A 27,053-nucleotide genomic window follows, 5' to 3' on the forward strand; every position below is an offset into this window, starting at 1 on the left:
AGTCCCATAGAAATGATTGCCTGAGACTCAGTTTGGTCTGAATCTTTTTTAGCCTCACTAAATTTATTTTGCGTCACATGCAGGAACAGACCTAATCTTAGAAACAACTATATCTTAAAACATCACACCAGCACAAGACAGATACTCAACACATGGCTTTGTCAGCCATTCAGCAAAGTTTGCCAGCAGTTCATTTCTATCGTCTGTCAATCCTGAGTTAGCCTTAAAATTCAACAAATTGTTAATTGAAACAAGAATTTATAGAAGGAGGAAACCTGCCAGAGGGCATCATTTTCAATTAATTCAAGTAAAATTACTTTCAGGCTACTTTCCACAAAGCTACTTTCTAGATACTAATCTAGATTTAGCTACTTTCTAAATCTAGATTACTTTCTGACCCTACAAGGTAATTCTGGGAATTTACAGTTTACTTTTTAGGACCATACAGATTTATAGAAGTGGATCATTTGAACGGCTCTTTCAGCCTGGAACATTCCAAAAACTAAATATTTCGCAGGGCGGTTTTGGGATTCCTTACCTGTTAATTCCACAAAATGTCAATGTAAGTTCTGGAAATATTGATAGTTTCTAGAAAATAGGCTATAAATCCCCAAACCTTAATATATATTGGTCTTTGTATTTTACAGAAAACGTTGTAAAGTTTCATTCTTGTGATTTGCAAACTTAAAATAAATTTAAACAAAGTAATTTCTGTAATTTATGATTTAAAAATGTCCCAATTTTCTGTTATGTTTTTTGTACATAAATATTTTGGTTTGTTTTAGAGGTTTTTGTCCCTTTGCGCCGTGGTGCATTTTGTCTGCTCAGTTCGGGAGCCTCTTACGTGAGACTAGCTCCAAAAAAAAAAGGATGCTGTTCAAACACCACTGCAACACAAACACTCTTCATTCATTCATTCCTGTGGAGCAGGAAGACCTCTAAATCTGTCTGAAGCTGTTTTTATTCCCAGACTCCCTCCAGGTGGGACACCTCTGATAAAACCCACAGGCTGCAGTGATGAAAACTCCCACAGACAGACTTGCAGTGTAACCAAGTGCTCCTAAAAGTGAGCTGAACATTACCAGCCCAGTAAATAGGGCTTCCACTCCACAATAAATGAAATGTATTTGCATCGATGGCCTTTATATTGTAGAAGGAGAGAGAGAAAAAAAGGAAATACAGATGGACATGGATAAGATGGGGTTTGGAAAAAGCTGAATCTTAGCAATTGCTTTGAAGGTCAGCTGCAACAGGAGGACATTCAGGGCCACTGAGATAACTGTGAGCTTGAGAACATAGGATAACTCCCATATAACAGTAACCTTTCAGGCTGCAGGATACAGAACCGTCACGCTTCACTGCTATCAGTGTGCTATCTGTAACAACGGCTGTGGTAAAACGCCTCGTTCTTTAGACTCTTTAGGTAGACAGACAACTGATACAAATAAAGCTCCATACTGTAGCTCAGTTATGTAGAACAAACACAAACCAATCATTTGGTTTACAGTTTAATCTGGTTTTTCAACAGTTTCAATGCATTGAGGAAACTGAAAAACCCCTTCAAAAATTAAGGTGAGACATGACAGAATGGTAATTTACAGAAACACAAAACTTCAAGAGAAAGTTATTGATACTTTTGGTCTACAGTTAAAATTATTTTTGATGGCCAGTATAGAATTATGGCATAAGATTTATTTGGTGCTAGCCTCGTCAGTGCCTTCCTGTGCAATTCTGTTTGAATAAAGTCTCACTTCCAGCACAGGCTGGGCTTGATCCCCTTCACTTGGATTCCCTCTGGTAGAATTTCTACAAGGCCAAACAACGAACAGAAAAAGTTGTGAACGATGACGTTGAACTTCTGCACTGCTTTAACCTTGTGGAAGCTAATACTGCCTACAGTTTTAAAGTAAACTATTTTCAAACAGAAATATGAGGCAGTATAAATAGGTAAGAAGCTGTTTCAAAAGAAACTGAATCTCCTTCAGTTTCGTGTCGAGGCATGTCTGAGGTTTTTCATCCTTGGGGAGTAGGAGGAAGCAAACATGCTTAAACAAGTTTAACATTTTGGAATGGCAGGTTCTGTTACACTGGATTTGGAAGTCTCAGCGTTCAGGTACAAATATACATTCTATATATATAAAGAGAAAAACTGAAATATTAGTGAAGCTCGGTCTGTTAATCTGGCTAACTGCTCATGTAAGAATGTCAATGTCAATTTATTTATAAAGCAATTTAAAGGCAGCTATTATCTGCACCAAACTGAAATGTATTGTTAATCCAACAGATAAAAACATGTGAAATGTTGTTCGAAATGTCAAATCTGTAATCTGTAATGGGTTCAGGACAGTGATGGATGGATGGACTGGTGGACGGATGGATGTCGTAAAATCTTCTTTCTTCTGCCCTCTACCTGGAGAAAAATACTGTCTCCTTTGAAATATTTCTCTTTTTATCTGTTTGTAAGGCTCTTGGTATGAAATGCAAGTGGTTTGCTAACAGAAGAGAAGTGTCAGTGGTCTTATTTTAGCACTTTAAAGACCTGCCTGACCACACACTGGGCCCTGTGCTCTTCATCTGTAAATGGTCCACGTATGAGCAGTCACTGACCAAAACCCACAATTAATGTCCAAATTTCAACTGGGATTAAAGATTTTATTTTTTTTACACTCCCAAATTGCAAGCCGGCAGTGTTTCCTGGCGAGGGGAGGAAAAACCTCGGCAGGATTTTTACAACACGGTAACTTTCCACTGAAATCCAGACTTAATGACGCATCTTTGAGGCTTCCTGGGACAGGGATGGTAACCCCCCTGCAACTATTCCAGGAAATTAGATTAGTCACTAATTGCTAACTCAAATGAAAGTCATTTTCACTCTGTTTAAATAATTATGGCTCCCAGATGAAGAACATTCATAACCTTTGTTTTTTTTTTTTTTTTTTGGCTGGTGAGTTTTGTCAAGAACTGAATGTAATGACACTACCTCAAAAGACATTTGGTTTCTCCTTTAGTTCCTGCTTAACATGTCACTGTAAAGCCCAAAAATTACAAAAAATATATGGGCTCTGTCACAGACAGTGCCATTAATGGGTTTCCTTAGGCAATTGACCACAGCTCATAAACCTTCAAAGGGCATTTAGGATGTTAGTGAGTGAGAACAAGTGCATCTGTAACAACTGCACTGTTTTTGTTTTCCTGTTCTCGCTGTTTCCCTGGGCAACCCAGAACAGTCATCATCAACACCTGTGTCTCATCCCTCAGTCACCTCCAGCAGTCACACATGCAGACGTGTCGTCGCCTCTTCTTTAACTTGCTCTGTGTCGCCACAGTTGTACTCATTATTACAGTTGGCTCTTTGTTCCTTGTTGAAATCCCTTTGTGTTTTTGAAGCATGTCCTAATTTCGTCCTGTCTGTAGCCACACCCTCCTCATCTATACCCCCAACACCCACTCCCTCCGCCATTTGGGTCACTGGCCTCCAACTGCATCATTCATCTCTAAACCAAAGCTTAGTCTCCCCATAAATCTTTAAAGCTTTCCTCGGTCTGAGCTCTGCGTTTGAACACTACTTCTGATGGCTGTTCACAGTGGAGCCTAAGTATTCAGGGTCCTGTGGGGAACTCCATTTATTTTGAACAAATAATAAATTAAGGGTTTGAGAAAGTAAACAGAGTCTGGCTTTGTAGTGAGTGTAGCAGCGTAAAATGAGATTTAAGTGGATGAGTAATTCCTCGCTGGTTCTTTACTAAATCATCTGTTATTTGTAGAGAGTTTAGCAAACTCTTTCATGCCTATGCGATACTAACAAAAGAAAGCATTTGGTGAAAATCTTTAGGTAATATAATGGAAAGGAGAGTACAATTCTACCAAAATTCTTCAGAGCTATTAATAAAGAGCAATTTTAAAAGAGAATTCATGTTTCAGTGGAACTAAACAACTGACCAGAAAAGAGAAGGCCTTTTTCACAGAGCCTTGCAAAAAATACATCCTTGAACTTTTTCACATTTTCTTTCCCTGCATCTACAAACTCCAAAGTATTTTGTAGTCATTTTATTTAGCAAACAAACATAAAGTAATGAAAATGGGGCAAAAATAAAACATTTTATTTCTCAGCATTTTTAAAAATACAATTATTGCTTGTAGAGCAGCAGCAACTTTATCAAGACATGGCAATTTACCTGAATGGAAACCAACATGGAGAAAGGAAGAATCAATCAGAGAATCACTCATTGTAGCTGTGGAGAAACCAAAGAGAAGAATCTGTTGACAGGGTGAGTATTATTTATGTACCTGAAAACATGGCCCTAATGGAAAAGTGGAAAGAAGAAGGCCATTGTTGAAAGAAACCAATAAGAAATCCTGTTTTCAGCTTGCTACAAGCCCTTTAGGAAACAAAAAAATAAAAACATTTAAAAGAGACAGACAAGACCAAAACTGAACCTCTCTGGCCCACATGCAAAACACGACACTTGGTTCCAAACTAACTCTGAAAGAACACTGAAAGCATCATCTTTGCTGTGAAACATGGCGGAGGTACCATCATGGTGTGGGAACCTTGACTTTAGTTGAGATTTGGAAGTAAATCAGAGTTGGTCGAAAAATGGATAGAGCTAAATCCAAGGGAAGTCCTGGAAGAAAACCTGTTAGTACAGATGGTTTCAAACTTTAATACTGCTGGTTCTGGAATTTTGGTTGGAGTTTAAAACTTTTGGGTTTTGTTTGCAAAAGACAAATGAATTTTTTAATTCATATTCATATTCATGTCAGTCAGACAATGTAGATACAAATCTGTGGCACAATGTACTGTTCTCATACTCTCCACCCAGTCTGACTATGGTTGACCTATTTTGCAAAGAATGAACTAAAATGTCAGTCTCCATGAAGAAAGCTGCAGTGGTAATAACAGTGAAAGGTAATTTTACGGGGGAGTAAATGAAGGAGGATAAATAGTAAATATCAATCCTTGCCCATCCCCAAAAAATACATTACAGTTAGAGAGGGCAATGTGACAAAAATAAATGACTATGAGTATTTTTTCAAATCGGTATTGTATTTACATTTTGTCATTGATACACATGTATAAATTCACTTTTAGGGTATTGACTTGTTTTCTCCCTCTGCTTCTTTCTCTCCTCAACTTCTTTCCCTTCAAACATTTTCCTCCACTTTTGTCCATTTCTTTTTTGCTTTTGTGTCTATTTCATTTTAAATAAATCCAAAGCATTTTCTAATAAAGCTTCATACATATATCGGAAATGGTGCATCATACAGAAAGCAGTAATGCTCCACTTGTGAAGGTAAATCTGATGGGCTTCACATTGACACTGGGAGAAAGGAAAAATAAATAAATAAATAAAAACAAATTACAATTCTTTAGATGAAAATCCTCAAGATAAATTTGTGGCACTATTTTGTATTGATCGATCCCATAAAATCCCAATAAATCACCTGGTAGTTTGTGGTTGCAACATGACCAAAAAGTCATAAATATATTTGCTGTATGATCAATATTGTTGCTGTTTATTAATTTCAAAAGGGATGATGCACATGATATAATATGCTAGTTTTAACATATTCCCTTAGGGTACAATCAATAAAAACACAATATACTACTGTCTATTACATACAAGTTAAGCTTTATCCATCCAAAAGAGAAAAACAATAACACTGAATAAAAAGTTTCTTTAATCTAAAAAACATATCAGGTTACAAATTTAAAATGAATAAAAACCCATATAGCACAAACATTCACCAGAATACAAGCCATTCATATTAAAATCAGAATTGATAATATTTGATTGTCTAAGTGCCATAATTTAGTAGAAAAAAGATTTAATGGACTCTTGCAGTCCATTCAGTTCTGTGTTTTTTGTGTACTTTTCCAAGTGTATGTCTTTATTATTATTAATGCATGTAACAAATCCGGTGAGCACAGACACTCGTGGTTAAAGATTGACTCCAGCCAAGTCCTGTAACTACCATTAGTGTACAAAATGGCCCTTACCAGCTGCAGCGCGTTTACAATATAGACTCAATCAGTTCTCATCAAACATTAACAAATGCAGTGTTCATTGTTTTATTACTTTACAGCTCCAAATAACTTTTCCTTGCAGTTGGAATTTTAAGGATGTGAACACTCAGTCACAGTCTGACCAAGTTTTCTTTATAGCTCTGTCACTCATATACTAATACATGCACACACAACTCCCATCAGTATGCCAGGGAGCTTATTGCTCTGGCCGTAGAGCCACAACAGTACTTGGCTGCCTTTTTCTACCTCATGTCCTTTAAAAACTGCAGGTTTGAAAAATTCAAGCAGAGTCACACCGAATTGCAGCAGAACATAAAGAGTGATGTACATATCAAACCAGGATTTAAAGGGCCAGCTGTAAATGGGGCTCCTCTACAATCTAAACAAGGGCTCCACATGCTTGACTGTAAAAAAACTTTTGTTTTTCATGTTTTTAATGCTGTTTTTTTCTCATGGAACAAATGTGATCCACTTCTTGGTTTGAAGAGCGAGCCTTAGTCAGATGGTGTTGGCACTCCAGTGTATAATTTTCTATGTATAACCCGTCCTCTGAGGAATAACGATCTGAGCTGTTGTTTACGTTTTTCTCCCGCTCTGCTTTTCAACATGCAATAAATGCAAGTAGGAAGACATGCATGCATCTGTGCAAACTGTGAACATGTGTATCTATTGCATACCTTACATTCTTCAGCCATCACAGCTGGGAAGCCCTCTACTTATATAAGTCTGGCCTATACCTCTTTGGACCCACTTCCCCTGCTCCGTGTTTTCCCTCCGGGGGAAATTAGGCGGGCTAACGAAGAAGGTGCAAATCTGGATAAGCTCCCAATTTGCACCTGTTGACTTGGGAATGAAAATCAAAACAACCCGTGTTCCACGTGTGTTCAAACGCCTGGATACAAGAAGCAATCATACCTGACCTGTATGCGCAGAAATGTGCACTTATCTTCCCGCATGGAGCAAAACCCGCCAGATGTTTGCATTGTCGCGAGCTTTGTGCTGGTTTTAACTATCAGGGTTGTGCGATCTCAGGATGTTGTGATCAGATTCACATGGCTCTGCTCATGAATCGTGTTCGAAAATAAGATTATGCAGGGGAAAGGTTTTTGGCACATAGCCATGCAAAATTCATCAGCGCTCCACAGAGACAGTTCAACCTATGGATGTTCAGGAGGAGTAACATTTTACAAATATGAACATACTCTAATTTGTATATTTTAGCAGAAACAACCTCAGAGAATGTATGTAAATCTATATTTACTGAAAATCTTCCATTCCGGTGGGAGATGTTTATGCAATCTACTTTATTTAAGACACATTTCAAGTAAAGAGCAAGTAGTAGTTTTCTGTTACATTAAAGTTTAAATGTTGTTTTCACTGTAGAGAGTAAAACTCCAAATTGAGTTCAATTTAATCACTTATTTAGCCAAAAGTCTCTAGCCCATAGGAAGAATATTGATCATGATTATTCTGGATTGTTTTTATATATGAGGAGAAACATATTGAACAAAAATGCTCTTCTACAAATACCTTCCCATTGGGGCCGTTAATTATAAAGATAAACAGCAGCAATAGGTCAGTGTCAGACGGGTTAAAGCCAAGAGTCCTTCTTCAGACCATCTGGCAGTTTCCAGCTGTGCAAAACAAGTGCAGGGAAGTTTTATGTAATTTTACTGTCAACTGGAATCAGTTCAACAAGAACAAGAAATCTAAAAGGAAGTTCTTAAAAAAACTAAATTATATCAGGAATTTTTTACCAATGGCTGCATCGCTATCACATTACAGGAGCATCATGTTTCACCATCACATGAGGCAAGACCTGGGCAGTGAGGAATGTGATGTAGGGGAAACGATGGAGGAAGATGGAAGAGTTCAGGTCAGCCAGGGGTTGGCTGGCTGGTTGGGGACTTGTCCGTGTTTCCAGACACATAGAATCATTTTAAAGCGGTGATCTGCACTTCCTCCTCTCTATTTCCCACTGAGGCAGAGGTCACAAAGGATCAGAGGGAGAGAGAGGCGCGCAGGAATGAAAGGCGAGATGGCGAAGAGACGCAGCATTGTTATTCCTTTTAAAGAATGCTGAAGAACTACATGTAAGGAGGAGGGAAGGGAGGTGCAGTGGGGCATTGGAAGCCATTGAAACTGCTTTGAATTTAAGTTCATTTTGAAACATTCTCATCATTGCAACATTCAGGTAGCTCCAAAATGTCCTATATTTTTCTCCAGGGAGCAGAAAAGCCTTCTATAATTAGGTTTGCTGTGTGGACTGAAGAGAGAAGACAGGCAGAGAGCGTGCAGAGCTGCAAGAAAATGAGGCAACAAAGGAGGACACAGGAGACCAGAGAGGGAGGGCTGGGTGTTGTGCAACAGCTTGACATTGACCAGGGTTGTCAAATGATGACGCGGCACTCCCATTGTCTTATGTGTCTGTAGTGTAACCCCCCTCCTGTTCTTTCCGTCTCTCTCAATTAGAGCCACACACACTTCTAGTCCCGTGTCCTCACATAAGTCAGAACAACATGGTCGACTGAGTCAGCTTTATTGACATTGTAGTTTTCATGAGACGACTGTCAACTCAGTGCCTCTGAGGCAAAACAAACAGCAACAAAATTCGATGATCTAAGACAAAAAGTGCAGATTTTAAAATCGAGAATATGACAGATATATTGAGAAAGAAAAGTAGAAGTAAGATCATGCAAAATCAGGAGAGTAATAAAGTATTCAAGTGTTAAAATTCACACAATTCACAGTTTTGCTTTTTCTTTGTAGCAGAACTGAGAAAGTTATTGTTTTCAATAATACTATTACTACTCTTAATAAAGATGTGTTAGTGAATGTGTATACTTCAATATATTTTAGACTGTGTAAATTATAAACTACTAACTAAAGCACATGCTACCCAGCTGTGCAAAAAGTGGATATGCAACAGATTGGGTGCCACGGTAGAATGGGCGCCAACAAAACATGTTTCTTCTCTGCAGTTCTTGTTTTTAGCAGCTATTTGTGGAAGTGTGAATAGGCCTGTCACAATAACAAACTGCTTAACGATAAACATTGTTGTTTTGAGACCATTTTTGTTGGGAGCTGGGTTTTTGGTTACTTTGTGTGTTGTTTTCTGTTTTGCCTGTTGCTTCCCCCTCGTCCACTAGATGGTGACTAGAGGCTGCACACCTTGGAGGGCGTGCCCGCTGACTCTGTCAACACACCTGTGTTTCATCACTCTTATCATACTGGAGTATATGAGGAGCAATCTGCCAGCACTTCAATGCCTGAGTGTTTGCTAGTTATGGTACTCTGCGCCCCTCCCAGCCTGCTCTCTGAGTTTTCTCTGAAGATTAGTTTTAGTAATTTATCTTTGTTGCCTCTCTCTCAGGTGTTTCCTTGTGGACGCCTTGGAAATTCCATCGTAAAATCTAATACTTGGCTTTCTGGATTTTTCTCCCTCGTGAAGCCGTGGATTGTTACCCACTGGTTGCCCGAGTACCTTCTGCGCCCTTGTCGATTTCCAATAAACCGTTCCTAGATTTCCAGTTGGCAGTCGGTTCACTCCTCTGTTCCTCTGTACCTGAGCTTACCTTCTGCCCTTCACTGCAGCCACATTACCAAGAACTCACTCTGTCAAGACCTCCCCTGGAACCTGGACCTCTTCAAGAATACCCACAAAGAGACCATACCCTGGAAACCCCTGTATTACAAAACAGAAATAAAAACCACTTACAACTGAAACCATAAGTGAAACCGATTATGATGCCTTAAAAAATATTATTCAGAATGGAAATTATAAGCTCATTTTAATTTATCATGCTATTAGACTATTGCGACAGGCTTATGTGTGAATAATATGATCAATGACAATATTTAGTTAACATTAGTTATAACGAACCATGGACACAAATTGAAATTCCGAAAATTTGCTAAATGGTAGCACGGCAATTAAAAAAAAACTTTTTTGTTCTTTTTTTTTTGATGAAAAGTTTAACATTAGGAAAGTCACATGATCAACAATCGGATGTTACTAATGATTGAAATGAAGAAAAACGCCACAGGAAGTGGTAGGAGGATGATGGGTTGTTTTTAGGGGGTTGTTTTCATACAAAAATACAGAACCTCCAGAGTATAAGAAGCTTGTTGCTCCAACTCCTGAATAGGACACATATGTCTCTTCTGATTGGCTGATAGATGATGAGATGTGTATTTTTTTATAATTGCGTCTTAATTGATGGATTTTTCTCTCTCTCTTTTGAGCTGCAATTGGATATAATTTTTGTTTGCTTATTTGTGCCACAATTCGTAGAACTAGAAATAAGCATCATGTCCATTTTTCATTTTCTTCCTTTAAGTGAGCATTAGTTTGGAGATAAGTAATTGTAGTCTGTTTAGATCTTGACTTATGAAATATATTTGTGAAGGACTGTAATTGTTTTGGGGTTTTTTTTTACTGAAAACTACTCTCCACAGATGCTTTGCCAGGGCACGGTAGATTTATGTTTGTGTTGTTCTCTGCAGATGACTGTATTCAGTCCCACTGGAAGAGCCTTACACAGCGAGCATCCACTGTCCAAACCGCCACTTCACATTAAACACTTCCTGAAGAACTGAAACAAGTGCACATAATCCATCAAATCCAGACTCTGCCACAGTGGTGCGACACACAGTAAGCTGTGTGTACTTTGGACTGTATTTTCAAGTAGCAATAAAGAAAATGCAAAGAGAATAAATTTTCTGATTGGCTCAAACTATTGACATGAAGTCAGAAGCAGACAAGAAAAAAAAAAAAGATAAAAGTTTTAACTGCACAGGAAATACATCCTCAATGCTTTATTGTCTTGGGAAATATGTCATGAATATTGGTTTCTTGAAAAGGGGAAGGTATAAAAATGTCAGAACACTTGTTTTGACATTTTTAAAGTGGAGATGGAAAAATAGAATGAAATGGAAGGTTGGGCAGAAAATGGTCAGAAATAGACTGCAAAGTGGGTTCATGTAGGTTGTCTTTTTTCAGCTTCAACCTTTTTAGTTTGTTTCCTGCTACTTAAAAGGAACTGAACGCTTACTGAAGAATGTGGTTTATCAGCTGAATATTTATCTGATAAGAGCTTATTTTCTATTAGTACTAGAATGAGCAAAAACGAATGACAGATCTAAACCTTGAACGTTCATTAATTCAACTCAAAAAATAATTTTCAAACAGAAATGACATTTTCAATGGCAAGCTAATTTTTTAGATTAACCACAAGAATTTTGCAAAAATTTCAAGGTTTTCTTAATGAGTTTTTTTGATTACATTAACTATTCCGTTCAAGTCATGCTCCGCTCACCACCAGGGGACTCAGTGTTGATATAATAGTGTCTGCAGCAGCAAACACTTTCTCTTCCTGTAAACGCTGTACAAAAAAAAAAAAAAAAAAAAAAAGAGAAAAAACAATTCTGATCAAGATTTTAACTTATATGTTAAGCAAAATATAACCAATGCAATAACTTTGTGGCAGTTGTTTATTTAAATCTTAAATTAAACTGTTTGGTGTATTTATTTATTAATTAGGATCCCCGTTAGTGTTTACTTATCTTCCTGGGTCCATCTGATAAAACCTCAAAAATATTCATAAGAAGCATAAGACCATTTCAACATTACTATGCAATGTGCACAAGGTCAGACTTCATATTTTACAAATTACACAAATCTCAATTTGAAAAAAAAGATACTATTTTGAGAAATTAAAGTGTTCTTTTAAAATCTTTGATGTTTTAAATTTCATTCCTGAATTGCTTGTCTTAGCACAGTTTACAATAAGTTTTGTTTCACAATTAATTTTGTTACAAAATTAATTGTGCATTTATTGAATTGACACAAATTAAATTTGTGTCAATTCAATTAAATAAATTCACAATTAATTGACACAAAATAATATTTATTGAATTTTGTGTTACAAAATTCAATACATTTTGTGACTCAAAATTAATTCTGTCACAATTGTGACACAAATTCACAATGATTATGTACATTTTGGTAAAATGATTATGTTTCTGATCAGAATAAATAAGCCTTTCATGAAATGATTCTGATCTCCCTGTTAGAAATCAAATTTACCTATTTCAGCTAAATGTAATGAAATCACTTTATTTATGTACATTTTTTGTCAGTAAAATTAACCAGCTACTTTATGTTATTGAAAATGCAAAGTTCCAATGACTTCAAATTTTGTCTGTTAGTTTTTATACATAAATTTGCATTTGACATTGGTTATCGCCCATAGCTGACATTAACTTGGATACAATGCTTAATACTGGTTAATTCTAAATTATTTAAATATATTTGATTATCATGTTTTTATAAAGTTTTTTTTTAAATTATTTTAGGATTTTTAAAGATCGTTTATCTCTATATGATTGTCTGAGTATAATTAAATTACTAGAAGTAAAAGGTGTAAACAAATTAACTTTAACCGAAATAAAAAAATGTAGTCAGATTTAATTAATAACGTTGGTTGAAATGAGTTGCCTCAATTTTATCAAGCAGATTTGGGGTATTTTTATGATAGTGTTGTTGGATCTTTCGCCTGCCTACCTGGTGAATGAGTGTTTAGAAAAGCAACAGCTGATCAATGAAGCAATTTAAGCTGTGGCTGAGGTCAGCTGATAGTCCAATATGAGTTTTCTGAAGAGCTCATATTTTGTGAAAAACATCTGAAAACCTGTTTGTCTGAGATTACTGCAGAAATGCAGAGCAGCGCAAAAGGTTCGAAGATCATGTCAATTTGTTGCTGGATTGTAACCATTTCTCCAGGGTGTACAGATTATTTAAGTCTTTTAATGATTTCACGTTGATGGCAAAGTGATTCAATTAAATGTGGCTTCAAAGGACGTGATTTATTCCTTTTTAACTGTTTACACAGAACCCCCCTGCAACTTCTCTTGGAGCTTGCTGTAAACACCACAAGTATTAAATAGTAGAGAATGTTTGCTGGCACTGCAAGTACTTTATTGTCAAGCCTCAATCAGCTCACATAGGCAACATTTTCCTGAGTTTTTTTTCCATCCAAATATATAATTAGAATGTTCATTAATCAGTGCTGCTACATTTCTATGCCGTACATGGTCTGCCTCACGGTCTAAATTCCTGCTTTCTGAGTGGAAAGAATGCAGCGGCTTTTTTGAACATTGGTCAAGTTTATTGATGTTGGAATGCTAAGAGGCTTTCTTTTTAACAGCGCTCGCTTCACAAACTTTCTCAACCACTGAAAGTGCAGCGGACTACAAGCCACATTCGCCCACTGCTTCCTTTAGGAAAAACTTTTCTGCTCCCTACTCAGATGATCACCGTTTTAAATGGGCTCCAGGCAAGTCTTATCTTCTACACTTATCCTCTACAATTGCACTTAATCTCCTCACCTGCAAACATAGTTTGCAAACAAACTAAGTTTGTTTGCAACCCTAACCCTAACAAAATATAGTGTTTGCAAAACTGTATTTTTTGCAAACATAGTTTGCAAACAAAGTTTGCAGGTGAGGGGATTAAGTTTAATCGTATCACTAAACTGCACAGAATGATCAGATTGTTTGTAGGGGCAGTATTATGTTAAATCCACTTTTTTTCAGCTTTACGTCATGTCATAATATTATTTCTTCATCAAAAAAGACTTGGAGTGTTGTTTTGATTCTTCCATGCTTACTTGAGAAATGCTTTAACCAGAAGCACCCCCTCCACTGAGCTGCAGTTCCAAGTTTCTGAGCTTCCAACTCACAGAGCAATTGACCCACTAAGCTCCTTCAGACTCGCTCACAACAATTAGCAAAAATCTCAGAGCAATGCTGGTAAAACCATTTTTAAAGGGTTAACAGAGGAGCGATGTTTTGATGACCTCATCATCGTAACATGGTGAAGTTCCAGAAAGAGAAAAAGCTTCTTAAAAAGACAGAGACCCAATTTCAAGGTGTTAAATTAGGAAGTAAAATTTATTTTATGTCATAGTTAATATAAATAGCATTCTTATAACAACCAAGGGTAACATAGTTAGTTGATTATGCTATAAACGGCAGTATGTGGCTGAAAAATATATAACACTGCCCCTTTCAGATATTGACATTTATTGCTGCCAACAGTTGGAGAGAAAATCATAAAAGTAATGAAACCAACAATAGATTTAGTATTTGAAGTTACAAATATTATTACATAGATTAACATAATTCTTAGAATGGTAAAATAAAATTGTATAATATTGTTAAACAGTATGATAACTGCCCAACTGTTCTAAGTTTTGGTCAGGTGAAACCAAAATGGAACAACATCAAATTGGAAGAAGCCTCTGACTGAAGACCCTCTGACTTTCTAACAGTCTCATGAAGAAGATGCTCAGGGTATCCATAATATCAACAAGAAGAATGGGGAAATTAAGTCTCTCGTTGCATAAGCCTGGCAGAGACATTCTCCAAAAGATTTACAGCTGTAATTGTAGCCAAATGTGGTTTACAAGAATTAGCTTAGGGGGCACACATTTCTGAATATATGATTTTTATTCCATGTTACAACTACAAAATCTTTTTTGTTGTTGGTTCATCATACTAAATTTTGGTAAAATGTGCTAGAGTTTGTATTAAAAAATATTCAAGGTGTTTGCACCATTCTGTCAGGTAATGAGTTGGTTAAATAATTACTGTTCTGTGTGCATCCTGTAGAAATCCATTCCACATGCAGACGACACTGTAGTAAATCTTTCAGCTGCACATGTGACTGTGATTCAAAACTATATTTGTCAAATGCTGCTCTGTATTTTAAGACTTTATTTTAATCCTTTTTCGTTCTCTATCTATCCAGGTCAAAACAGATGTGTATTTTTCAGGAGTTTCTCTCCAGTTTTTGCCGTCGCTCTGGTTTTCCTGATGTTTGCATGCAGCAGAGAGATTCAGTGTGAAGACTGCATTCATTCCCACTGAAATGCTGCCATGTTTGAGAGCCAGCGAGCGGGCCACGGAGAACTCGGGCCTGCTCGCAACTATTTGCTTTTCCAGCTGTTTCCTCGACTCACCCAGCGAGTTGGAAAGAAAAAGGCGGTGGTTTTTGGAGTCTGGCTTTGGAGCAAGATGGAGAGATTCTTAGTTCTCTCCATCTCTCTCCCTCCAGTGAGGGAAAATAGAGCTGCAGAGAAAGTGTGTGTTCGAGTGTGTGTTCAGTCAGACTGTCTCCTCTTTCTGTTGTTGGAAACACTCCAGGACAGTGAAATTATCTCTAACACCCAAAACTCTCTCTGTATTTCTTTGTATGTTTTATGTAGAACCATAGAACCATAGAAGAAAATGAAGTCGCCACCCCTTCCCTCCATCTGCGCATGCACCCCAAACAGAAACACGCCCATGAGCCCCTCATATATAGACCGATCTGCCTCTCAGACAAAAAGCCACAAGGGATGGCCTAGATTCCAGCACATGTACACACAAGCAGGCTGCAAGGGAAAACATTGAGCTCAGACACACACACGCATATATGTATGTACACACACACACACACACACACACGCACGCACGCACGCACGCACGCACACATGCATAACAAGTAGTCTGAAATTACAAAGAAAACATTTCAAACACTTTCACAAATGCTATTTCTGCTTTCTGTAATTAAATAACTTTTATTTTGACTGGGAAATATTACCTAGATCTAACTGTCTGGATTAATGCACATCTTTAACAAAAACCATGCATGCTAATTAACGTCCATTCAGTTGTACATGATTAACATAATAAAGAACATGACAGCTGCAAAGGGGCCAGAAACAAGTCAATCTGCAAATCTGCTGTCTCACCAAGGAGCTCTGACATTCCCGTCATGAAAGAGCACTGCTGTTCCACAACAATGGGAATCTTTTCAAAAAAGAAGAAAGATATGTGAACAAACCGTTCTCCCACATGGTTGTCATTCCTTATGAATGGTTGTGCAGTCATACATGCCGTTTTAATTTTACAGGACCGGGTGTGAGTGCCAGACATATTCTGGCCAAAGGCGATAGAAATGATATTCTGAAGGTCTAAAAATCATGGGTTAGGGTTTGAATTGGAAAGGACTGTTGTGATAAAAAAAATAATAATAATAATAACACAACTGTTTATATTGTAGCAATGACTTTTTCTTTTTCAAGCCTTCTTTTTCATTGTATAAAAAACTAATTCAAGGTTTCAAAATAAATCCATGAAAACCGTAAAACAGATCTCACGGTTAAAACCAGAGACGTACATGGACAGTATAAAAATAATCCACATAACCTTTCTGTCTGACATTCAGTCATTTTCAGTGTTTACTACTGAAGTTCAGTTAGCAATACTGAAATATTTATACTCTACTTGCTGCCAGAATAGTGAGATATAATTTATTTATTTATTTTTTGTTTAGTTAAAGGCTTACAAATATTTACTTATTTGTGAGAGTAGCTAATTAACCATTTTTTCAGCTCTTTGTATTTATTTACACAAATCTGGCTTTTTACATTGCATTTGGAATATTAGCTTCTTCCTTTCTGTATGACCTTACTCAGGATAACGATGTGGAATTGGTGTAAAGTGGTTTAATACATTTTTAGTAGTTTTCTTTTTCTATCTTTTGGTTTTACAATAAATAATAACATCAAAGTTTGACAAAAGAGAATAAACACATCTCTTTCATCAAAGAAATGTGACAAAAGACATCTCACATCTCAACACATTGACTATTAATGTGTTGAACTTCACATTAATAGTAAGTAAAGAGAAGAAGGCAAGTTTTCAACCCCAAAAACAAACAATAATGACAATAACAACAAAAAATCTTGATCAATACTCTCATTCTGTTGTGGAAATTTTGTACTTTCACACATTTTTTCCTTGAAAATAGAGAAAACTGTCAAAATGTGTCTGTTTTTGTTACTATGATGATAAAAGCAATAATAGTAATAATTTAAATATTTAATTTTTTTTTGGCTAATGTTGGATATACTGTGATGTGAAATGGAAACAGTGTTAGTATGTGTTGCCTTCAGATACATCCACTAGTTTTGATTCATTAAGCTGAAATGTTGAAAACTATCTACATCACTACTGCATTGTCTGGGATTTCCCAGAATGTTTAAATGAATTTTACAAAGGCAATATAACATTTTTCTCTCATTTGTTTTCTATGTAGAAGATAAAAATAAGTGTGGTAGTCTTAACTAACCTAAAACAGGTAAGGTTAGTCTAATTTAATGTAGTGACTTTAAATTAGATGACATTGATTTAATGTGACATTAAATTAGTGAAAAGAAATTAAAGAAAAATATTACATCTTTTTATACATTGGGTATACAAATCTGGTTACATACTCATTTCAATAATTGCTTCATTTTAATGAAGGAAATTATATAACACTTACAGGTCCCCTCTTGTAGCTTCTTTCTTTTGTTACAAATTAATGTAATTTATCTTAAAAGACTGACAAAAGAGGGATTTTCTCAATGCTACTGGCTGCCCTTTAATCCCCCTGGAGAAGAGTTATGGCTTCATAGGAGGAATCACTACTAATTACAGAGCGGGTAACGTGATGATTGATGGGCTTTGATATGATCTTGCAGGGTGACACACTGAGTCCTATCATTCCCGCTGAACTCCTCCACTGGGTCTGCTGTGTCTCAATGTATACGCCATGGACAGCCTAATTGGTTGCTAAGAGGGTTTCTCTGCTAACCTGTCCTGCTTTCAGCATGTGGAATCTGTACTATCGGTTACCACTACTGTAGTTTCAAGTACAAAAAGGCCGGAGAGACACAGATAAGCATGCTGGAACTTTCATATATTATGGATAGGTAAAGTATCAATAATTCATTGTGAGAAATATAGCATCACATAGCATGCTTAACAGTAAAATGGAAAGTAAAAGCACTGTATATGTTTCCCCTGTTTTTTAATTACTTAAACTTTGTGTGGCATAAAGCATTAACAGTGTTTTTGCAAAAAGAATTCACACTGCTTGATTTGTTTTTTCATTTTCCATCAGGTTATAACCACACACTTGATTGTGATTTTTTGGGATGCACATTTGACAAAATAATATTGGTGTGACATTTGAAAAAACAAACAAACAAACAAACAAACAAAAAAAACAACACAGTCAAAATCAAATTAAAGTTGACCACAACCTATGTGAAAGATACAAAAAGCTTGTGGTGAAGATTTTTCTAAACAATATGTCTAAAACTATTAGGAAGTGAAATGGTAGAAAAAATGTAAAATAATAAAACACGACATTGCCAACATTGCACAATCTTTTAAAAACATACCATCCCCACTGTGAAACATGGTAATGGGAATTACAAAGAACATCCCCTGATAAACCTAATGAGCGACGAAGGAGCAGTTTAGAAAATGTACAAAATACAAACTCATAAAATAAGACTTTAAAATTGTCATTCCCAGATTTTTTCCAACCAGACTGGCTGAGCTTGAGTTATTTTGAGATGGTGTTTTTTACTCTTTTTGATCAAATCTGATAAAGACCTAAGGTGAGTAGAAAAGTTAAGAAACATTAATGCAGTGTATGTCTTCAAAAAGATGGTTAAAAGCATAAAAGGATTTGAAAACGTGCACAATTTTTAACATATAGGATGTTTAAGCTAATTAGTAAAGTCTTTAAAGCACATAGAGGCCGTTAGGCAATCACTTTCTCACGAAGAAATAAGAATGTAGGTTAATATATACATTTTAAATGTATGTGCTCTAGCAGGCAATCCGGTACGTCACGACACACCCCTATATAGTGGGAACGACCAAAAATCTCAGAATTTGATTGGCAGGCGAATACGCCAATGGGAGTGCACGCCATTCCAGAGTGGTGTGCTGTGATTGGATACAGGGGAGAATAATATATATGTATAGATATGCCTGACTGGGAAATGGTGGGGGCGGGACTATGTAGAAGTGCTGTCCATCTGTGGCGATACAGATTAAAAAAATTGAACTGACGGAGTGTAAGCTAACGTTGTTCTTCGCGTGAACTAATGTAAGTTTTTTTTGCACTTTCTGAAAGCTGGGGCAGCGATAAGCTGCCACGACAGCTTATCGCTGTCGTGGCACTGTAGTTAACGCACCCTGTCGTTTCGTGTTGCAGAGAAGTGCGTAGAAGCACAGGGGCTGCTGGTGGTGAGGCCAGCAAAGTGTGCAGCCGCTGTTAACATTAGCTGTTGTTATTGGTCTCTGGCCGCGTGCAATATTTGTGATATAACGATGTCACGAGCGCTTCTCCCCGTTCCGTTCTGTCAAGGCGGGGAAAAGCGCCCCGCAGCCGCCGCGCATCTGTAACATTTACACACAGCTTGGGATAATTTCGGGGGACATTTTCAACATACCGTTGCTGGTAGCTGAACTCAGCTTTTCTCTTTCTTTTTGGCTGCTAGCTTATCTCTGAGACTGCATTGTTGTTCTGTCTTGGTTCTGTGTATATGCGCGCAGAGGGGGGAAGGATGGAAAAAAAACTCCTTATAAATGTAGCAAATAAATATGGCCGTGCGTCCTGGCACATGGACAATTCTTCTCGCAACCGGACTTAATTCGTGTCGCAAATGGATACGTCTGTGTAGCCTGCTGCTAAACAAGCTTTCCCCCCACTCGTGTGTTTGTGTCACACCGCTGTTATGGTTTCACTATTCATTTTTTTTTTACTCAAAATTGCGCAGTGAGCTAGGGGAGCCAGCAGCGGGCAATTATAGCTACAACTTGAAAGTTTTGGTTGAATGAAAGTGTTGTATGGGTGAGCGTGTGTCCACATGACCCTTAACAAAGCTCCAAAACCTCATTCCCAGAGTGGGTTTCTGTTGTTGTTGTGTTTTGCGGCTAATGATCCAACAAAGCAACCAGTGGGTGGTCAGATTTACAGTCACGTTAAAGGTACGCTGTGCCCGTGCATGAAATGACGGGACGTCAGCATCCCCATCCCCCACCATCTCTGACCACCAGGTAGCCCTTCTAATTCATCTCTTCTTTCCTTTCTTTTGACAGTCTTGCTTTGAAACGGAGGGAAACGTTTTTTCTGCTAACCGCGACGAAGTTGCTGAAAAACCTTGCCTTCAGCTTAATTGTTTTGGGAAATTCGGCGACCTGGCTTCAAAAATTGGGCCCCCCTTTGGAACTCCACAAAGTGAAGGTTGATATGCCACATCAGGTAAGAACAAACTCCCTCTCTCCTTAGTGACACTTAAACGCACCACTGACTTTTTTTCATCATGCTGCCTGTGTAACAAGCTGTATTTTCCAGCACTATGCTTTGTGTTTACATAGAGACATCATGGTACTCTACATTACAGATCCATCTAGCATTTTGGCCTCGAAGCCAGCCTTGTTGTTCTCTCCTTGTGTGTGTGTATGTGTGTGTTATTGTTATAGACAGATGCATCCCTCCACATTCCACATATGTATGTCTGCTTACCCGCAGCAAGGACTGGTGTGCAAATCCCCTTAAATCCAAATACGCAGTTGGATAAAAAAATTAAAAAATAAAGTAAAAAAAGGAATCAAGGCTATCAGATTTCTGTAGTCTGACATGTTTTTGCAGATGGTTGAAATATGGTTGTATAAATTTTAGGTGGTGTGTAAAATGTCTCATTCCTGGACGTTTTCAGTCTTCTGGGAGACTGCAGTAAAACACAAGTTAGAGTCTCATAAAGGCTGGAGTCGAGATGGAGATAGAGAAGCTAATGTAGAGTTATTATATTCATACCTGTTGAACTTTTTTTTTACGCTGTAAGAAAAAGCATAAGAAAAAGCATTTCTTTTGTGTGTGTTTTATTAGGATTTTATGTGACAGGCCAACACATAGTAGCACATACTTGATGAGCAAAAAGAACAGTTATGCTTTGTTGTTAAATAATTCTACAGATAAAAGTATGAAAAATGTGACACCCATATTTACTCTGGCCTAAGGTGTCAATACTTTGCATAAATCACCTTGTGCTTCAATTTCAGTACTTTTGGGGGGATTTTCTATTTGCTCTTCATTTGTAAAAGTTCAATGTTTTTTCTATACTATTTGCAAAAAAACAAATTTAAATTGTATAGAAAGCACTTCTCTTTTTAGTAGTTTTGAAGTGTTGCCAAAGATTATTATACAGATGTAGATCTGAACTTTGACTGATTTTAACAAGTGAGCATGCATAACTGTCATTGTATATTTTTGGTTGTTTTCTTATTGGAAGGTGACCCTTTACCCCAGTCTCAAGTCTTATAGCCAAGACCAAGTTTTCCTCCAGGAGCACCATATTTTTAGTTCCACCCAACTTCCCATAGATTCTGTTTGGCTTTTAGCACGATGCTGCCACTATGTTTTGTTGTCAGGATGGTGTGTTCAAGGTGATGTGCAGTGTTGGTTTTTATATTTAATCCAGAAAGTTATATTTTGGCCTCATTTGATCAGTTCAACTAATTTCTACATGAGTTGTGGTAAACAACAAGACTTTCTTTCAACAATAACCTTTTACTTGCTGTTCTCTCAAATAGGCTAACTCTGTAGTATCTACAACCCTTCTTGCAGCTATTAAGACGTTTCGATTAAATGCAAACCAGTAAACAGTATTGTGTTAACTTTAGAAATGGTTAAATATTCCATCCATAAACTGTCTATACCTGCTTATGGTTTTATTGCATTCAACACATATATTATAATATTGCACCCAAACAGTCCTTTGCCATTGTCATTGAATTTTTTGAATTCCTATAATTCCCTTAAAATGCAGTAATCTTTAAAGAGCAGGTTTTACATAGAACATCATTGTTGATTCAATCTAATGTCCACCCAGACTTTGATCATCATATAGTTCTGAAGTAGAGATACACAAGATACTGAATAACAATTCATCACAGTATCAATGTTTGTAATATTTAATCACAATATTGCAAAAAAGGAAAAAAGTTGGTCAAACGTAATAAAAAGAAACACCGGAATATATAACAATAATGGTAAAAATTTAGTATTTTCTTAATATCTTGTAGGTCTGTTTTGGATGTACATATTGTGAGCCTTTATATGAGGACCAAGTAACTGATATATTTATAGGAGTTCAGGAAGATATGGAACATTAGATACCATTGTCACTTTTGCTTGGCATTGACTGTAGCTTGTTACAATTTTTTTGGATGATACATTCTTCCAGAAATTAATGCGATAAATTATGATGTAGTTGTTTGAGACAATTTGCAACTAATGTAAATAAAAATGACATGCTTATATGAGTACATGCACTCAAATTATTTTTTTCTAAAACACATTTAACTCCAAGACATTTGAAATATCTGAAATAAACAACCAATAAAAACAATAATTAAAATGGATTATGGTGTCACTAAAACCAAAATTACATTTTGAAAAATGATAATCACTCAGCTTCGAGAGGGAAATCAGGCAAAAGTGGCAGGTTGTGCAAAAACGAACTACTTTGTACTGGGTGTCAAATCTTTCAAAATGGGAGCATTACAGTGACATTAAAGTCTTTAACTAATGTTGTCCAAATGGCCAGGCTCATTTTTATTTATTATGCAATTAATTGATTAATTGCTTATAGTGACAGGCTTAGTTGACTCTTATCATTTACAGATTCTACCCTCCCACCTATTTTACTTTAAGTTACAGAGGCAGTGAGCTGTTTAGTGCTATAGGTACATTATAAAATGGGAACAGGTGTAGAGAGTTGTCAAGATGAAGCAGATTTGCTTTTTAAATAAATGTACACACACTTGTGTGAATTCCTTCAGGGCTATACACACTTTTTTTTTGTTGTGCGTTAGTTTTCCAGTGGCTTTCAGCAGTGAAAGCTACTGAAAGCCAAATTACTTGGTCTACTTGACCAAGTAATTTGTGCCATTTTTCATAATTTCTAGATGTTTCTTACATATAATTGAAAGAGTTGTTGCAGTTGCAGCTGTTGTTTAGACATGAGCTGAATGAAAAGCTGTGGAGGCACCTTTAGGTTGCTCTGCAACCAACATTCTGCCAATTTTCTTTTCTTCAAGCAGTTTTGAAAGGAATAGTTAACCAGAATGTGTGACTGTACGAGTGAGTGACTGATACAGTCACGCAGAAAATTTCTACCGTGAGAAAGGATGTATTCAATTCAATTCAATTCAATTCAATTCAACTCAGTTGAATTTAAAAAAATGATTTTAATGAAATTAAAGTAGGACTGTTGTAAACGAATATTTTACTAATTGAGTAACATATCGATCATTCTTACGATTAATTGAGTAATTGGATAATAAAGAAAAAGTCAAATAAAACCCTGGTAAATCTAACATAACTGTTAGTATCACAATTTTTCACATTTGAGCTTCCTAACAATAACTTTTCCGTAGTTTAGAAAATTAACCTATAACAATAATAGCTCACTTTCTAAGTTAACTTTTCTTGTATAGGAAAAGTTCTACAAGAATTTGAAGTTATATTAAATTTAATAATAAAGAGACAGGCTCACAAATACGCTTATAAAAATGTCTATCGTACAGCTTTTCATGTATGCGTTCATCTTCAGTCAGTTTAATAGATGAACTCTGACCTTGGCCAGACATTTATAGATTTTGTGTTTATGTTAGCGACCGGATTTGAGACCTTTTGTTTGTCACATACAGAAACTCATCTACCAGCTACATGCCGCCACATTGTGCTCTGCCACCCATTTGTTGCAACTGGAGTGATATGAAATAAATTTTCCGGTTCGTCCGTAAAGTTACACTTACATTAATCATCTAATGCGCAGCCGCCCGCTGTGTTCAGTCTATCTGCTCCCCTGTATATATACACCTGCAGCGATCTTCCCTTCTGTTTGCCCTGAATCGCCATCAGGCTGCAGTTCTGGGAGGAGAAAAGCTGCCATACTCCAGGCATCGCGCCAGTCATTTTAAGAATGCTTATTGGTCCTCTGAAAACAAAAACAAAGACCCAAACATAATCATCAATCAATAAAATCTTCCCAGTTCGAACTTGAAAACTGGACGTTATACCGCTAACACTTAGCTTTTGTCAAAACTCAGGCGGAAGTGAGCGCGTTGGCAACGCAAGTAATAACCCGTCCAGAACACGGTGCATTAAATAATAAAATATAACTTAATAAAGCTTGGAGGCAGATGAATTTTCCTTGAGGAATTTTAATAATCAAGGTACTCGAATCACTTGAGAAATCGATTCAGCCTCAAATTAAAGTGCTTTCAGGTGGAGCAATTGCCCTATTTTATGCAACTGGTATGGTGAAGTAGCCTTTTTAATCTTGGGTGCATTTTTTATTTCCTTATAAAGCACTATTTGTGGTGAAAAGCTATAAATACTTTGGAAAACATAAAATATTTTTATTGTTACTGCAATAAATTAAAAAAAAATATTGTAATAACCTTTGAGTGATTATAGCCCATCCCAAACTTTTGATATCTAAAGGTGATTTTTTCATTATAAAGCTGGGCTTCATTTTTCTCATCACCAGATTTTCTGTTTAATAAATGATGTGGACCATGACTGTCAGTTTGCTATCTTCAAGAAAACAAATAAAGATGATAAAAGAATCACACTCTGCTAAGGTTTCAGTGGTTTGATTATTATATCTTGTGTTATAATTCCAGAGAACCCTTTTATTGCGATGCTGTGGACTTTCACCCTTCAGCTCTCCTCAGCCCCCCAGGCCCCCTCAGCCATCTCACCCCTCGTTGTAGCCCCACTTCCCGCCAGACTTTGGCATGTTCAGGACAGCTCAAGCCAAGTCCACCATAACCCTGGCCTCTTGTTTCTACGGTCCGTGCCTAACATAGTGGATCCTGCCGGTTGATGCTTCCCCTTGAGACTTGAGAGACAGACTTCATATTCAGAAACATTCTTCATGGTTAAAAATGAATACACAGTTGCCAGTTCACAATAGTTTTAGAGAGATGAGTGATAACAGTTGTCAATATTCAGTAATAGTTTGCTGCTGCTTGGTGCCAAGAGGCATTGTGGTTTTGTTTTAATCTGACCACTTCATTATTGGAGTCTAAGCTAGCATTAATATCAAGTAAAGATGTATTTGACACATGGAATATCAATGAAGCTGAAAAATCTGACCCACTTTTGCTACTTAATTTATGCACCACTGAAAATGATTAAAATCAGTAAGGGTTCCAATTGAAATGCTTTCCACTACTTTAATTCTTGCCTGTAAAGCTGAAGGCCAACGTTAGGAGATGGGGGGAGATTAGACAAATTTGATCCTCTCTGGTCTCTCTTCCATAGATTCAAACTAGTAATTATTTACAAGGTTTCAAAAAGTTACTGTCGAAACAACTAAAATATTTCCTATCTTTCTGTAGTTTCTTCTACTGGGATGTCAGAGAATGTGAGCTGAGTTGTCTCCAGTTGAATGGAGGAATGCTGCCTCTCCATTGCCGGTCGCTGCACTTTGCATGATAACTGGCTGAAAGAGAACCACTACATTTTTCCTTTGCTTACTAGAAAGACAAATGTGACTGCTTGCAAAAACATCTACTCCCAAATGAGAGTTGTGATTTGGAAATTCAAACAAACTCCCCCGTCACTTAGTAAAGATGGGTGATAAGTACAAAGCACTTTAGAAATGGAAGTGTTCTGCACAAAAATCACTCAAAAGCAACATTTTGCGCATACTTATTCTATATTTTAAGTGTATGGATCAAAATTGTGTCACTGATGTTGAGAATTCAAGTATTACACACTGTGTCCACACATCATTTAAAAGTCTCAAATTCATTTACCTAAAATTCAATCCTTAAATTGTCTCACATTCATTAAAGACCAACTGCTGGTCTTAATCTCAGGTCTTAAATTTTGTTGTGGCAGGTTTATTTAATGTCATTCTACATATTTTTTTTTTTTCTAGTGGGACATGTCTGTCGGGCAGAAGTTTGAGCTATGTGCACAAATGTTCAATCACTGTGACTCAAGGCAGTTAAGACTCGCGGCAACAAGCTGCTAATGTTAGTTAGCTAATGAGCTAGCTGATTTGTATGCTTTTTGAAAAGGACAAAGCTGCTGCCAGGAATGTTTTAAATTTGAGTTAGACTAGGTTAAACCCAGTTGTAGGTATAATAATGAATCTAATTGCCATTTTACAAAGCACCAGGAACATTTTTTTAAAAATCCACAACATAATCTGTGCTGCCATGTTAGGGACATCGGCAATTTAGATGCTTTTACATCAACTCATTTGTCCCTTTGTTACAAAAGCAACTCAAATGCTCTACTTTACTCCTTAATTTTCCTTAGTGTACTGGTGATACCAGCCAGTTTCCCTGAATGTTTCAAACATAACACTTTAACATAACACTTTAATACCCTGTGTGGTATTTTATTTTTTTGATGAAACAGACACCAGGTGTTTGTAGTGGCAAAACATGGAAGGTTTCAAAAGCTGTCCAAAATGGGAAGCATAACTCGGGAACAACACAGAGAAAAGGCTCTGCTGTGGTACTTGCATGTCTAATTACTTTCCTTTTTTTTTGCCTTTCCTTTCTTCCCATAAATCCCAATCTCCTTCTCCCTCCTTCATGTGAATGTGCTAAACAGGAGCTAATGGGTTCCTTATGAGAAGTAATTGTGTAGCTCCAGCAGAAATGTAGTAGTAGCTTTGGTCTTGTGGCTGATGTGATTAGATCTGCTCGAATCCCCTAAGGTGCTTGATGAGATGAATGTCGGTAAAGGCTCACCTCACCGTTTAAGGTCACCGATTGAAACATGTGTACTTCCCATGGAGTTACAAGTTTTCGGAGCTCCACATCTGAATGAATTGTGGTGGTAAACACTGGCATAGATCACAAGTTTTGTGCAAAACGTTGTGGTCGGGCAAAGCCCAGCGTTACTGTGCCAGGGATAGGTGCTCAGTTCTCGGCAGGCAAAGCTGCATGTGCTGCTTGGATAAAAGAGAACTTGCTGAGACAACGAGAAACCGCTCAGAAATGCAAAGTTTCAGAGTTTTTATTTACTTGTTTAAATTCACAATCAATGTGTTCATATAATTCTGTTATTGTTGGTTTTGCAAGAACAAGACACAAT

At 36.9% G+C, this 27,053-nt stretch overlaps 1 protein-coding gene across 2 annotated transcripts in view; it reads left to right on the forward strand.

Moving 5' to 3' along the window:
• The first annotated feature begins 18,936 nt into the window (after window positions 1-18,936).
• The window catches only part of LOC129371599 (vitamin D3 receptor A), a 77,423-nt gene continuing 69,306 nt past the window's right edge, over window positions 18,937-27,053 (forward strand). The window contains exons 1-2 of one of the 2 annotated variants that reach the window (XM_055048281.1): window positions 18,937-19,025; window positions 20,021-20,183. The gene's annotated coding sequence lies outside the window, so the exon portion shown is untranslated. Of the gene's footprint in view, window positions 19,026-19,307; window positions 19,910-20,020; window positions 20,184-27,053 lie in introns of those variants that run through there. The other variant, XM_055048282.1, reaches the window with a different exon arrangement.

This window comes from Poeciliopsis prolifica, unplaced genomic scaffold (genome assembly GCF_027474105.1).
Source record: "Poeciliopsis prolifica strain line A6 unplaced genomic scaffold, Auburn_PproV2 SCAFFOLD027, whole genome shotgun sequence".
In the NCBI taxonomy this organism is placed as follows: domain Eukaryota; kingdom Metazoa; phylum Chordata; class Actinopteri; order Cyprinodontiformes; family Poeciliidae; genus Poeciliopsis; species Poeciliopsis prolifica.